Below are 14,720 nucleotides of genomic sequence, written 5' to 3' on the forward strand. Positions count from 1 at the left end.
GCAAAAGAAAGGAAGTCAGCAGATCAGTATGTTCTTCTGTGCTTTTCCCTTCAGTGTATTTTTTTTTCCTTCTGTTAGAAGCTGTGCTTTTAGTGTAATTGAGATGGAAGCAGAGCAGTGAGAGTTTCCCATGCCTTCTTCCTGAGCTTCATTCTTTATTTACAGGGTGGGAATGGCCAGGAAAAATGACTGGTTAATAGGTCTTTGCCTCCTTCTGCCTGCTGATTTTCAGGGAATCAGCTCCCCTGTTCAGTGCTGTGCTTTCTCTGCAATAGCCCCAGATCTTCCCAACTTCCCAAATAGGCAGGGGGAGAAACAGAGAAACAATATCTGAAAGGGACAGAGAACTGATGTGAGGCACTAGAATAAGACAGGAGGTAATCTTTATCTATAAACCTTCTAGGAGGAAAGATTTTATCTTTCTTATTAAAGAATTTATCGCAATAGTGCTATTTAATAAAACTCCTGCTCATCAAGCTGCTTACATCCCCTGTCAGCTTTGCCTCAGTGGCAGCAAAATGAAAGATTACGAGAAAAGGAAGATGGTGTGCACGTACCAAGACAGACGTCCTGGGGTCTGGAGCTGAATCGCAGTGATCTTAATTTCCTTGAGCCAAAACTGGACAGAAGGTTTGAAAAGTCACTGAGTTTGTGTGGGCCCTTCTGCACTGAACTATTATGTAGCCATACCTACGTTATCATCCATCCACCTTGTGTGTGAGTGCATCCGTGCTGGAAACAATCTGACAGCTCCAATTCTTTCACTAGACTTAAATACTAAGGAAAGGCTTTCTGCATTTCTGCAATTTTCTTTTCTGCCTTATCTGCAGTTTTGGTGCTGCTGCTTCTTATCCTAACACAGGTGACAGATTGCTCCTTCCCTCTGTGCATCACTCTTCTCAAAGCTCCCTCCTCGCTTCTCCTTAGGGCAGACAACTCCTTCCTCCCCAACCCTCAGAGGCTGTGGTCTTCTCCGTGTCTGACCCCACTGCCCTGCCTCAGTCTGAAGGAACTCCAGCTGGACCACGTCTGTCTTGAACAGTGGTACCCCAGTCTGGGTGCTGCATTCAAGCTGAGGCTTTTTATCAGTGCTGGGTGAAATGAAAGGATTTTACAGAGCTTGCAGGCTATGCCCATCTCTGTGTACCACCTGGGTCCTTGATTTCTTGTCTATGGCATGGCACTGTGAAATTTTCTTTCGTTTGTGATCCACAGTATCTGAAAAGTCCACCTGCAGAACTGTCACTTAGATGTTTTCCCCCATCCTTTGTTCATTTGGTTATTCCTGCCCAGTTCTGGTAACTTGTGTGCACCTCTGCTGAATTGTATGTTTGTTTTCTCAAACATGTATGAATCATTCTGGTTTCAAATTTTGTTTTCCAGCCTAATTCCAGTCCCTCTTAGCTGGTGCCTGTCAATGAACTTACTAGGAGCTATCTCTCAGCAGTCATCCAGGTTTTTTTATGAATATCTGGAGCCTTACCAGAGTGGGGGTGCGCCCCCACAGACCTTCACTCAATACATCCGTCCCTTCTGATTGTGCACCACTGATGAATTTTCTCAGTGTGTGGTTCCCCAATCAGTTTTGCATACACTTCATAATCATCTGTATCCTGCTTCCCAAACATGCCTATAAAAATAGCACATGAAATGGTGTCAGAAGCGTTTCTGAACTTGAGATAGAACAACTTGCCTTTTCTGTCTACCCAGAAATGCTGCTCTGCCACAGAAAGAAGTTGCGTGGGCTTCTTGTTGACTTATCTGTGGTAGCTTCGGGTTTGCAGTTAGTCCTCCCCGTTCTCTTTTAGCAGCTCGCACATCAATGGGCAATTCCAGGAACTGAGGATAAGGGGATGGATTTGTCGTTCTCTTGCCCTTACACTGATATTACTTCTGTTTAGTTTTGTTTGAGTTCAGCATTGCATTTTGGTCTTATACAGTCCTGTGATACCTTACCCATCCTCCACAGAGGCTTAAGAATACCTGCTGATGGCTTTAGGACTCGGTGGCCAGCTCTCTCAAGTCTTATTTTTTTTTTTTTAAACTATGTTAAATGTAAATGAACTGACCTATGCAGTTACAATGGGTTCTTGCTCTTTTCTAGAGATGGGCCTTTCCACCAAATTGCTTTTTGTGGAAGACAGTAGACAAAAGTGATGTCCTAAAACTTCACCTGGCCTGTAGAAATGAGTTATCTATTTTTTTTTCTTTCAGTTCCCTCCCTTCTGTGTACGGAGGTCACAGAGGTCTCACTCTTAAAAGATTGTGCTCAGGCACAGCTCATTAGCACACACTTGTAGGCAGAAGGATGCTTTTAATGCAAAAGCCGGACAGATCTAATAAAAATGTCAGCCCTTAGTGTCAGCTGAGCAACTGCTCTTGAGCTTTTCTCTCCAGCCCTGACTTGGAGTCCTCGCTTAGCTCCCTGCCAGCCTGCTGAAGGAGGTCTCATTGCAGCTGGAAGAGGCGTGCTCCAGCTTCGAGTGACCTGTGGTAAGGGACCGACCCCCTGTGCTGCGTTATGTCTGCCTTTGGGCTTTCTGGCCAGGTTCGTTACTCTTTATGATGTTTGTTACACTTATTTAATCCACATATGCCAAGGATAACCACAGTGCTGAAGTGTTCATATGTGTCAGGGCATGGAGGATTTGATTTCTTTTGAAAATGGACTATTAAAATTCGTATTTGCTCGTGGATGCCAGTGTCTATTGCTGGTGATAGGATTTTCTTCCTTAAGTAGGTGATGTGCAGTTTTACGTGGAGGATCAGAAGGCGGCACCGGGCAGGTTGGAGGGAAAGGTGCCTGTGTTTCATGTTTAACCGTGGCTTGGTGTCGCGAACAAAAGGAACAAAGAAGTAATAACAACCAGGAAGAGGTGCTGCTGCAGAACCGGAAAGTAGAGCACAAATAAATATTTAGCGATGTTCATCAATTGGCGATTGAGTGCCAGCAGGCATAAGAACATTTAAGGCTCTTTCCAGCTGTCAGTTCGGATACCGCATAATTTTTAGCGTGTGAGTAATCCCATCAGGGTGTGCATGGTCTTAAGCCTCGCTGGGACAGGAGCCCCGGGTCATTGTGTGGCTGTCTGCTCGCGGTGGCAGGGTGCTGCTTCGAGACAGGCGTGCTTACGTGGGAGTCGGGAAATGCTGCTGCTGTGACAGCCTGACTGCCAGCCTGCTTCTGAGGGGTTTTTAATAGTATTATTATTCTGTTCGTAACAAGAGAAATTACTAACCGAGCTTGATGTTCTCAGCTGTCACATTTATTAATCTGTGGATTTTCAAATCAGTCTGGTAACTTCAGAGACATGCAGGAGCACACAGGATGTTACATGATTTTCTCTCCTTCCATTCCCAACAATCGCCGTCTCCAATTCTTTATTTCAATGAAATAATTTTTTTTCTTTGGCCATGTGTTTTTGTTCAAGGATCTGATAATTACATGCTTGGGGATGATGGCTTTTCAAAAGCATCTTTCCCAGCAATTTTCAACTGGAGATGCGGATAAAAATATCTCCCCAGTTTTTTATCAGAAATGTTTTCAGTAATGTGCAATTATGAGCTCTGCCTTCATTCAATTCATCCTGGAAGAATTTGCTTCACAGGGAAATTCGTTTCCTAGCTGCTGGAGTTGCCAGCACCGTTTGGCAGCTGCAGGTTTTTGTGGGGAGGAGGGAAAAAAGGCCCAGAAATGAAAATTACTGTGAAGTAAATTGGTCCCAACACCTGGAAGCCATGAAAGGATGGAATATCTTATTTTTTTTGTTAGATCATTGTTAAACTGCTCCGCACAGCAGTCCCAAAACGGCCTTGTAAGTTGTTTAGCATAGCCGGGGTATGAGGAGATGAGCCAACTTAGTCATCCTCCGACTGATCTGCTTCTTACTGTGCAAGTTCAGGAAATCACGTCAGAGAGGTGGAAGGAGCTGTGGGTTTCTACCCAGCTACTCTCCAGCTTCCAATCTCGGTATGTAATGATTGCTCTCTTGGTATAGCCCAACGAAGCTATAAGCTAAGAGCTGGTGATGCTAGGGAGAGCAGAGGTGGTGTGCAAAAAGAACCTGAATGCTTTTGTGCTGGCAGACAGGAACTGGTGCCACTAAGAGCGAGATCTGGCTCCTTGCTGCCCTGGCGTAGGGATGCAAATGGGATTTGGTGCATCAGCCTGCCTTGTTGCACCCTCCTCCTTCCCAGAGGAGGGATGTGGGTCCCTGATCCTGCGTCTGCTGCTGTTTTGGGGGTCTTGTGCTGTGGCATTCCCAGCGCCTGAGGAGTCCCAGTCCCAGTCCTGCTCCCCCTCCCATGCCCTTTCGTTGTCCTGTGAGCCGCAGTGGGTGGTTCAGCCCGAAATCTGAGGGACATGGCCAGCTCCTGCCCCGGTGATTTATAGGGGGTAACGTCTTTGTGGAATGCACTGCTGTTTGGGTAGGATTAAACTCTTGGCATAAGAAGAATGTACACATTTTGCAAGATTATTTTTTTTAATAATGTAATGCATTTCCCGTATAACCTGCTGTGTAAACAGATCGTGTTCCTTCCTGCCATGAAACGCCGCGCTGTGCTGCTCGTGTATCTCAACCCTGCCGCCCAGGGGGCAGGGGGGCTCAGGGCAGATTCCCTGCAGGTCCAGCCTCTGCTGACTACCCTGCAGCACCCAGCAAAGCCAAGCAGAGGGACAAAGCGTGTGTATGGGGGTAGCAATGGACGAGGTGGTGGTCCTGGGGCAGAGCCACAGGGATATGCCTGAAATCCAGGGAAATCAGTGGGGAGTTGCTGAGGTACGTGTAGATCTGGACCAAGGTCACCTTGTAGACCTTGCACCTGGGGAGTTAAAATTAAAGTGAAGGTGGAAGGGCTCTGAGCAAGGAGGCACATCTGGTTTTGCTCCAAACCCACGTTTCGCCCCATGGTCTGTTGCTTCCTCACCTGCCCTCGCTGTGCCGCACGTGGCTCTTTTCTTCTGTGTTCCCCACTCCTCGGGGCTGCTGCAGGGTGGAGGTGAATGTCGGCCAGCTCCAAGTCTGGGTAGCTGCTGGTGAGGCTGGCAAAGAGACACAAAACGAGGGAAAGAAGCTTTATTATTAACAATAACAACTTCAAAAAAAGAAATCAGAGCAGCCCCCCTTATTCCTTGTGCTTCAATACCCCCGACCTCCTGTCCACCCTGGCTTGGCGGGGGGACGGGTGCTCACCCTGCAGAGGCTGGAGAACCAAGCACTTCCCAGGCTGTGGGTACGGTGAGCTGCAAAGCTCTGCTGGCTTCCTCTGCCGTCTGAGTCCCTTTATCATTCAGCAGCCAGCTCGAGCAGTACCATGAGCTATAATAGGCAATTAGCTCCGAGCAGATTTATGTGCCACTGCATTTTATAAGCAAACAATCGCGTGTGTTTAATCATTAAATGGAGCTGCTGTGCCTAATGTTCACGGAGCCCAATCTTTTGTCTCCCTGCACACCCACTCAGCCCTCTCACACCGTTTTTACACCCGTACAGACCTGCTGGCACTGATCCTCGTGCAGGGCATGGATACTGCTGGGCAGCTGCCTTTGGTTCCAGCAGGTGGTGGCAGGAGGTAAGCACTTGGCAATATCTGCTCCTGGAGACATCCAGGCCCCTTCTGGAGGTCAGCACAGAGGGAAGGGGAGACGCCTGACCCCGTGGTGAGGGGCTGTGCTGGCTTCCAGTGATGGATGGTGATTTATGCAGCATGCCCAGGCTTCCCTGGGGTTAGGAAAGTAGTTGGGCTTTGTACTTGTAGTTAATTTTAGGAATACCTGAGCACGCTGCTCTTCCACACGTCTATTACACACTCGACAGAACCTGCTGGTTTTAATTTTTATTAGCACAAGTGGCTTGTTGAATCAAAATTAAGTGCATATTTGGGAAGCATAATGTGAAGCATTACACTTAATGGGCTGTGCTCCTGACATGAGTCTCCTCTCTCCTCGATACTCTGCGGTTTTTAGTTACACCTACGTTTTCCCTGATCTCCTTGCCACTTCCTACCCTCCGTGAGCTGCACAACTCCCAGCTGTGCCTTTTCAGAGACGTCTTACTGACATCTTCTCGGATCTGTGCTCCTCCAGCCCCTTTGGCTGGGGCAGTTTTGGATTTTAAACATCCAAAAAACCCAAAGGGAAAATTAATGCTCAGGACTGTGCGGCTCAGATTCTTCGAAGAGCAGGATTTCAGCATGAAAATCCTGAGGCTGTCCCTGTTTGCTCAGAAAGGTGCTCAGGAGAGTATCTCTTGTGAGCTTTTCAGAGGGTGGCGGAGCCCAGCTTGCAGCAATGTGTTCTGATTTCCAGCAGGATTTTCCATGCCTTTCGGGAATTTCTGTGCTGGCTGTAGCTGAGTCTGTGTTCTCCCCCTGCTTTGTGCTACCCGTACGATGTGAAGCAACTGGAAAGCAGACAACCATTTGGATGAAAGCAGCTATAAAACAGCTGGAGTGCATTAATAACTCCTCTGGAGCGGGGTCTTGTCCATTTTTCATACTAAGCAGATGCTCGCTTTCATCGCAGTGGTGGTGTGCTGCTCTCTGGACATCCGCCTGTTTGGAGGATGGGATGTGAGCCAGGGCAAGGCAGGGGGAGCAAGAAGAGGGGTAAAAGCAGGAGCAGGGCTTGCTGGAAAAAAGATTTAATGGGCACTTCAGGTAAATTTTTAACAGCTGGGTTGATGGGGTCAGACCACACCATTTCCAACATCAAATATCTTTGAGCTTTGAAACTTCCTTATTTCATCTTGTTGTCCTGCTAAATCTGATAGTCCCTGGCTCTTTGATTTCTCGCTTTCTCCTTCCCTCCTTTCATTTTAAGCAAGGCTCTTCCTTAAACTTCCTTTAGTCTTTTAACTGTAAGCTTCTTCCATCTCTCGCACAGCTCCTGTGAAGCCTCCTGACACAGCTGAAGATAAAAGCAGCCCAGGCGTGCACATGGGCCACTGCATAATGGATGGTTTGTGTGTCAGGGTCTGAAATCTACATATGTTTAGATCAGTCCTGAAGTGGGAACATCTGTATATGTTCATATAGAACGGCTCTCACCACGTGAATGAATAATCCAACTCCCACGACTTGCTATTTACCTTTTCTGAAACATTGCTACTCGGCTAAACACTGAGGGGAGAATCACATTTACGGGACTTAAGTCTTAGTAAGGTTTAGCAGAGCTTTAGGGATAAGCTGGAAACGAGTCTGAAATGAGTCTGCCAGAAATCTTTCCTTTCAAACAGTTAACACTGCCTGCTGCTGCTTACTTCTTGACTCCCACCGGTTTTTAAACACTTTGCATCAGAATGCTGTGCAAATCCAGGACGAAGCACCTGATTTGCAGCCTACTGCATTGCGTGCCTTCTCTTAGGATGCTATCTGCCAGCGGTCCTGGCTGTTTTTGGGGTCCTCAAAAAGAACCAGGGTTGTCCTGGTTCACCAGACCGCTCTGATTTTTCACTGCTGCTTTTGAAGCCATAGCCTTGCTGAGGTGGTGAGATCAGGGCAGTAGCAAATAAGGTTATGGGCAGCTTTGATACCTGCCTCTCATAGTTTGACTTTTTCATGCTAGTGCCGATGGCATCCTTTAGGTCTTAAATAAATCTGTTTTCTCAGTTCACCCCTAGACCCCTTGCTCAAGCTTTTATTAAATGTTGCTGCATCAAAGTGCATCTCTTCTGTTGCCTCATTTGCCTGTTTGTTTTTTCTATTTGTTCTGTTTTTGCTTTGTTTTGTTTTTTTGGGATTTGCACAAAATTTCTACTTGGTGTTGTCCCTGAGATTGATTCAAACCACGCATGCACCTGCAGCAGTCTCCACCACCTCTTGACCTGGCACAGCAAGTCTCTTAGATTTGGTTCTTCATTTCATCTCCTGGTCCTTTCCTTGCACAAGTGCAGGTTTGTAGCTGGGGGCAGAGAGGGATGGCAGCCTGGACGGGGCAGGGTGACCTTCCTCACAGCCAACGTGAGGGGCTATCCTTGCACACCCCTTGTTAAATCTTGCTGGTGCGTGGGCTGCTGATGTCCATCTGAGGATCTCTCCAGAATCCAGTGGGTTTTCCTCTGCCCTGTCTACTGCCTGCTACAAGGAGTTTGCTATTGCCACATCCCTGCCAAACTGGGAGAAGTTACCCAGCTGTAGCAAAGCCTAGAGGAAAATGCTCTTGTCTCAACTGACTTATTTACAAGCTCAGGGATACCCAGTGAAATTGTTTATTCCAAAGCTCATGCTGTCTCTTTCCTACTTCTCTGGGTATCTGTTGGGGAGGGGTATTGTGGTTCTCCTCTCAGAGCAGAGAAAGGTAGCACAGGGAACCTGGGCACTCACTGATTTTTGGCTCTGCTGGAGAAACACTGACGTATCCTCCTTCAGGTGGGGGTGGGATTTCAAGATCTGATCTGGCCAGAGTCACGGATAAGAGCTGTGGATGAAAATGACCTTTTACTGAACTGTGTTTTCGCTTTTCAGCTAGCCTCAGCCCAAATGGCCATCTTCTATTTTCTTTTTTTTTTTAAGACCAGATTGTTCTCAGCCCAAATGAGCCATTCACAGCCCAGTCTCACCCCTGCATTGTACAGGTCAAAGAGCTTAGGCTCGTTACTGTGAATCATGCTCCAAATCCCTTGTCACAGGGGTGCCGAATGATTTTTAGATAGATTCCCATCCGTCATAAGGCGCTCAGTAACACAGTGTCCAGGAGGTTAATTTTTTTCATGGGGTGCAAAGGGAGGACACACACACACATTCCCTCATCTAGGCTGAATTTCTACAGCTTTCTTTCCCAATTTTTGGCTCTCCTGTCTCTCCATTAAGGAGTTATGTGCTCTTACCCCATGAGTGGGCACAGAGGTCAGACTGCTTCTCCCTCTTCTCTTCAGTGCAGCATTACTTCGTGGTCCTGAAGCTCCCTACCTCCCTTCCTGGGAGACTTTGGGGCCAGAAAGATGTGGGAGACAGGAGTTAGAAACAGTTTTCTTTCCACCAGGAAGTTAACCTCATGATTCAACTGGTCTTTGATGAGACCTTGGAGGATGGAAGACAACAGGTACCGCTTTTAATGCAGAGATCACAGGGACCAAAACAGAGCTTGTCAAAGAATTTCTTATCGCCATCACTGCAGCAAGTTGATCTCCATTTCAAAAGGTAGAAGTCCTGACTCCCCCATCCTGCCCTCCCCACGCTGCTGACTTGTGCCGTGCTCTCACACCCTGGCCATGACACAAGGATGCTGCGTGCTCGGCACTGCTGGTGGCACCTGGCTCCTGCCTCCCCATCTCCTCCCTGCACCTCCCCGCATGCACACCCAGCGTTAGGTAAGCCAGATCTGGCCTAACCAGGTTTTAGGGTTGGTTGGTTTGGTTTTCTTCCTAAAGAGTAAATATTTGTTGCTCAGAAAACAAAACATTTTGCCCCATGGACATTTATAAATTTTAACTATTGATGTATTCAAGATAAAAGCTTACCTGCCTGCGTGTGCCTTTAGACAAACCTTCCCAGCTGGGAGGCAGCTCAGTGCCAAACCCTGTGCAGTGAAAGCAGCTGTGTGATGTTTTTCATTAAAACAAAGCCTGGCTCTGCTTTTTGACAAACTCCAGGGCTTTTAAACAAGCAGGTAGTAGTGGCCGCTAGGTTTAGATGGCACCAATTATTTGAGTGCTATGGTCTAATAAACTGACAGTATTTAATTCCATCTGCTTGAAAAGCCACAATAGAGCTGTCTTTTTTTATTTGATTTCTCTCCACAGTCATTTAGTAGGGTATTTGTTGCTCGAAAGAAGGGAACTCCCCAGGGTTTGGATTCAGCCGGCTGCGTTTCTTATCCATCTCCATATTCAAGAAAAAGTTTGGAAGCTTGCTTGGAGTTAATAGGGAGAATTGTATTCCCTTGCCAGCTAGGATTTACTGCTGCCTGCTGCCTGGATTAATAAACCCAGTTGTGTCTAGAGAGGCATTCTTCCTTGGGAACGGCTTCAGCCTTTATTGGTCATTTCTCACCCTATTACAATTGCTCACTTGGATAACTTGCACAAAAGATCAGTCTGAAAATGTATCTTATTCCTCTTTAATTTTTTACTTTGGAAAGGTAGTTTCTTCAGATAACACAATCAGGAGATCAGCAATATTTCATCTTCCTAGCTTATTGTTGGGCTCTCCCCAGTACAGTCTATACTGCTTAACAAAAGAAATTGCAAAATTGACTGGAAAATGTAACTTTAATAACATCATTTCAGGCAGTAGAACCATTGAGAAATAATAATCTCATTGAGTTGGTTTCTGCACTATTCTTATCCCTCTTGCACAAAATTATTGCACATACTGAGTGCGCACATGTGGATGGGACCTGCAAGGGGTGAGGAGGTGCGTAGTTTCCCCTGCCAGCACCTCGTTCATAAACGTAAAAGGATGAAGCTGCCTATAAAATTGCCTGGGAGGGTAAGAGACTTTGGGAAGTCTCTCTCTCCCTTTCTCTATTTCAGTTCTTGTACAATAGAAATGCAAATTTTGTTGGGGAGTGCTTAAGAAAATGGAAGTGAAGAGGGCTCACTGGGTGAAAAGGGACCTTTTTTGAAATGGACCTTTTCTTACGGACTTTTTTGAGGATGTTTTGGAAGAGATGGTTGAAGGTGAAGATGTTCTGGGTTCGTATGGGGAAAGCTGTTTGTGCTAAGGACCCAGCCCATGCTGTCCTTCAAGGAGCTCTTAGTGAACCTGAATAATGCACGGAGCGTGTCCTCACCAGGATGGGGAAAGAGTTGTCCTTGATATTTTTAAATTAGAGAAAGAAAAGAAACCCCAGCCTACTTCAGAACAACAATATAATCACTGCGAGCAGAAGAACAAATGAACCCTAATTTTCAACAGTTCTGCATCCCATATCCCTTACTCTTATCCTTACCATGTAAAAGAAGGTGGGTGGAGAGGCTGGTCTAGAGCTATTTGCGCAGCAGCTCTCTTTGCTTTGCTTTTTTGGGACTTTTCAACTCTACACAGTTGTAATGAAAGTTACGGGACTCTAATCCCCTTTCAGACGGCTCTCCCTCCCTACCAGGTCGAAGGATATTGGCCACTGGCTTCCAAAGGTGCAAAAGGACAGTAGATGGATGGAAGGACAGACAGGCTGCAAAGTTAATTTTCATAGAATATCAAGAAAAAAAAAGAAAAAGGATATGTGTTTAACAAAATTTTTCGAGTCACTTTTTCAAGTATTTTCCTTTTTCTTTCAGTATAGCTTGAGTGGAAATTACCAGCTGCTTCCAGGTCCTCTGTTGCACCCTCCTGCTGATACACTGATTCGATGAAGTTGCTCTGTGATGGCTTCCAAAGCACGAACGGGTGGCAGACAGTGCACTGTGCAATGTCTCTGCTATAAGAAAACAAGGCTGTAATGGCAGGTTGGCTGCAGGTTCTTAAATCACATCTTTCCCATTTCTCCCCTTTTAATGCTTTTTTATGGAATGCTGTGTATTTAAAGAAAGCAGGAGGAGTACTTCATCTTGGCATTGCCAGCTGGGTCCAGTATTTGTTCTTATCAGATGGGGCTCGGATCAGCCCTTGGGAGGTATCTGATACCCTGTGAAAGTTGAGTTAAATCTTTCCAAAGCCTGGCTTCACTGCAGAGCCAACTGAAACGGGCTTTGTGCATGTGCACACACACACACACAAATTAGATCTCCTGATTTATTAAATGTTAAAATTCTGTTCTCACTTCCTTATGGGACGCAGGAGGCTTCATCCATCAGGGTTAGGCACATGCTGAGGGCTTGCAAGGGGGAAGAAGCACACCCTGATATCTCCTGGAAGTCAACCTGCTTGGTAACAGAGGCATGTTGTGGCCCATAGCCTGGTCTCATAACGGCTACTGCTATGCAAATAATTATCTACATCACTTCTGCTTGGAAATGGTTGCTTGAAACAAATTGTTCCTTTAAAAGTAATTTTGGTTTCTTATTAAAAAGAAAAAAAAAAAAAAAGAGGAACAAAGCACGGAGTTTGTTGAACAATAGGCTATTGTATCTTTTACAGATCCGTTTCCTGAGAATAAAGCAGCAGGTGGTTATGAAATTATACGTGCCTTAGAAGGGCTGGTAGATAAATGAATGCAGCCTTCAGAAGAAAAGAAGGGGAGACGCAGAGGGCGTGGGGAGATGGAATTCATGCTGTGTGTATCAGGGAGGGGGGATTCAGACTTACGGCTTTCTCCTGGAATAACCTCAGGGTTTGGACAGGTTCTCCTGGCTCTGATGCCAGGAGCAAAGGCTGCACAGGTGGGAGGAGGAGATGCCACAGCAGCCTCTGCTTGCGGGCACGCTCCCACCCCAGGGAAGGGAGCAAAGCGTCACTGCAGTGGGGCTGGCACAGGGACCGGTAGCCTTTTGGTGACACTCTTGGGACATTTTTTTTTCTCTTCACCAGAATGGCTGGGAAAATGGGAGGAAGGTCAGTTGTCTTATTCGGGGCAAGGACTTAGTTCCAGCAAGCACAGGTATTGTATATGGTGCGACCGTCCTCTTTGGCTGCGCTCTCAGATAATTTGTGGTAAGAAAAGTCAAAGAGGAAACGTTTCCCCAAGCCCTCGTTTGTCTTCTGCATAACTCACGAGTGTGTGCCGTAAGGGGCTTTATTGCCACTGAAGGGAAAATTACGAGGCAATTCTCAGCACCAGGCAGCCCCTGCTATTTGTGCCACAGGTGCGGCGGTGCGTAGATTTATGAAATTAGGGAGGGACAGCTCCCAAAATAGCTCAGTCTATTTCAGTCTGAGCTCACCGAGCAGGGGACACTTCTTGGACAATCTGCCTGGTGCAGAGAAGGGAAGAAACATTTCAAACCCCCACCTGGGGCTGAGCAGCTCCTGGGGCTGAGCTGTGTTGCAGTTTCTCTGTGATGGAGGTGGAGATGAGATCTGTGATGGGCACTGGGTTTTTCAGCTGCTGTACTCCCAAATCCTGCAGAATAAAGGGGAATAAAATAGTGTGTCTTTTAAGAGGTTGAGTTAATTTATTATTAGTCTTTTGGAAGCAGTCAGCACAACAGTCATTGTCATCAAAATGAATTTGTGCTGCGCAATCCCAAAGCTTTAGTGACTTCTCTCTTGTTTTTAAGCACATTGCAGGAGCATGAGCTGCCTTGCCTAAGGATTGAGAATATTTGTTGCTGGATGCTTGGGCTGGTTTTATGTAGGGCAGAAGCACGAACTCTAGTTCAACTCTTGCAGTATTCTAGGAAACGCAGTCTGGAGATCCCTAGCAGGTTTGTTTTTTCTTTTTTTTTTTTCTTTTTTTTCTAACATGTGTTTGGGTTCTGTTTACATGAACTCATGTAGGACTTTTCCAAGGGCCTAAGGAGTTTTGGACTTAATTGAGCAGAAGAAAATCTCAGCCACCCTCCAAGGAGGGTGGGATCTGTTGTGGAATCAGACTCCTGGCTGAAGCAGAGGCATGGTGGGAGCTCTTGGGCTGCCTTGGACACTATAATTAACTACCTTTGTGCAACCTATTTGTAACAGCATTGAAAATGGGCTTTTTATTTTCATGCCCTTGCCTCTTTGTGCCTGCTTTCCTCTTGTGGTAAGTGCTAAGCACTAGGGAGATGGACAGCCACTGCCGTGCTGCTCTCACACAGACGTAACGCAGCCATCCCCACCCGCACAGCGATGCTGAAAGAACCCAACATCCCCTGAGAGGGAGCTTTGGTTGCATAGAGCCTTCAAACCAAACCCAAAGGTGCCTAAAGGTACGGATAGATGATTCTAATTATTTTTCAAATATATCTTCAGGCACTCAGCTTACTTAAAAACCCCGTGCCTTGGAGAGCAGCAGCCAGGAGGCTGCAGCTGGAGGTGTCACCAGCTACCTGACCCCCTCTCATGCGCCCCTCACTGCTCCTTATCTGTCTGCAGCTGAATTCCTCCTCTGACTTGCAGAAATAACTCCTCAAAATGGATCAAATCCCACTTAGTTTTGGTTGTTTGGGTTCCTGCTTTCAGCCCTGGGCTTTTATTCTAGCAAAAAATACTGGCTTGCGTCAGCATGAATAGCACTTGGTTCTGAACGCTGTTTTAGTGTTCATTTCTCTAAACAAGGAGTGCAATTACCTTATGGTGAAATAACTGTCTCCAACTGTCTTTTTTCCATTAAACAAATGGGAAGTTTTACTTCTTGGTCTTCCCACAAGATTAATGCACTTTCTCTGCGGGAACTGTCTTCAAACGATCGAGGAATCCGAACAAGTGGCAGACAGGAAGCCTAATTGTCCCAGAGCCTTGTTTAGCCAGTGACGATATTCATTAAGAAGTGATCTGTGTTAATAACACAGACTAATAACTCTTCTAAATGAAAAACCCTTCCTTTTTCCCCCCACAGGCAGGGATAATGAACTCCTAAATCAGTGCTCTTTCCGAGGAAGCTTATTTTTTTGCAGAGGTTGGCTTAAGATGTGTCTGATGACAGAGGATCCTGGTGCCTGCACTCACATCTCACTGGGAATTTAACTAGGGAAAGCTGCAACTTCAGCTAAAGCCAGGGGATGTTTCTCCTTCTCTGCTTCACCTATCAAGTTTGTTTTTGAGGGACCGAGGTGGGATTATATCCTCTTTTTTTTGGCACTATATGAGATACGTTCTGACTCTACAACACTTGCTGCAGGGAAGGAAAGCTCAGGGCTGTGTGTAGGGACAGGGACAAGGAGCTCTTCTCTCCCTGCTGGTAGGAAGTCACTGAAATG

At 46.3% G+C, this 14,720-nt stretch overlaps 1 protein-coding gene across 15 annotated transcripts in view; it reads left to right on the forward strand.

The window, feature by feature from the left end:
- The window catches only part of GRIP2 (glutamate receptor interacting protein 2), a 246,488-nt gene that overhangs the window by 170,783 nt on the left and 60,985 nt on the right, over window positions 1-14,720 (forward strand). The window contains exon 1 of one of the 15 annotated variants that reach the window (XM_068694247.1): window positions 5,556-5,574. The exons of the other annotated variants lie outside the window; for them this stretch is intronic. The gene's annotated coding sequence lies outside the window, so the exon portion shown is untranslated. Of the gene's footprint in view, window positions 1-5,555; window positions 5,575-14,720 lie in introns of those variants that run through there. 15 annotated transcript variants of the gene reach the window in all.

The sequence above is a fragment of the Anas acuta genome, chromosome 11 (genome assembly GCF_963932015.1).
Source record: "Anas acuta chromosome 11, bAnaAcu1.1, whole genome shotgun sequence".
NCBI classification, from domain to species: Eukaryota; Metazoa; Chordata; class Aves; order Anseriformes; family Anatidae; genus Anas; species Anas acuta.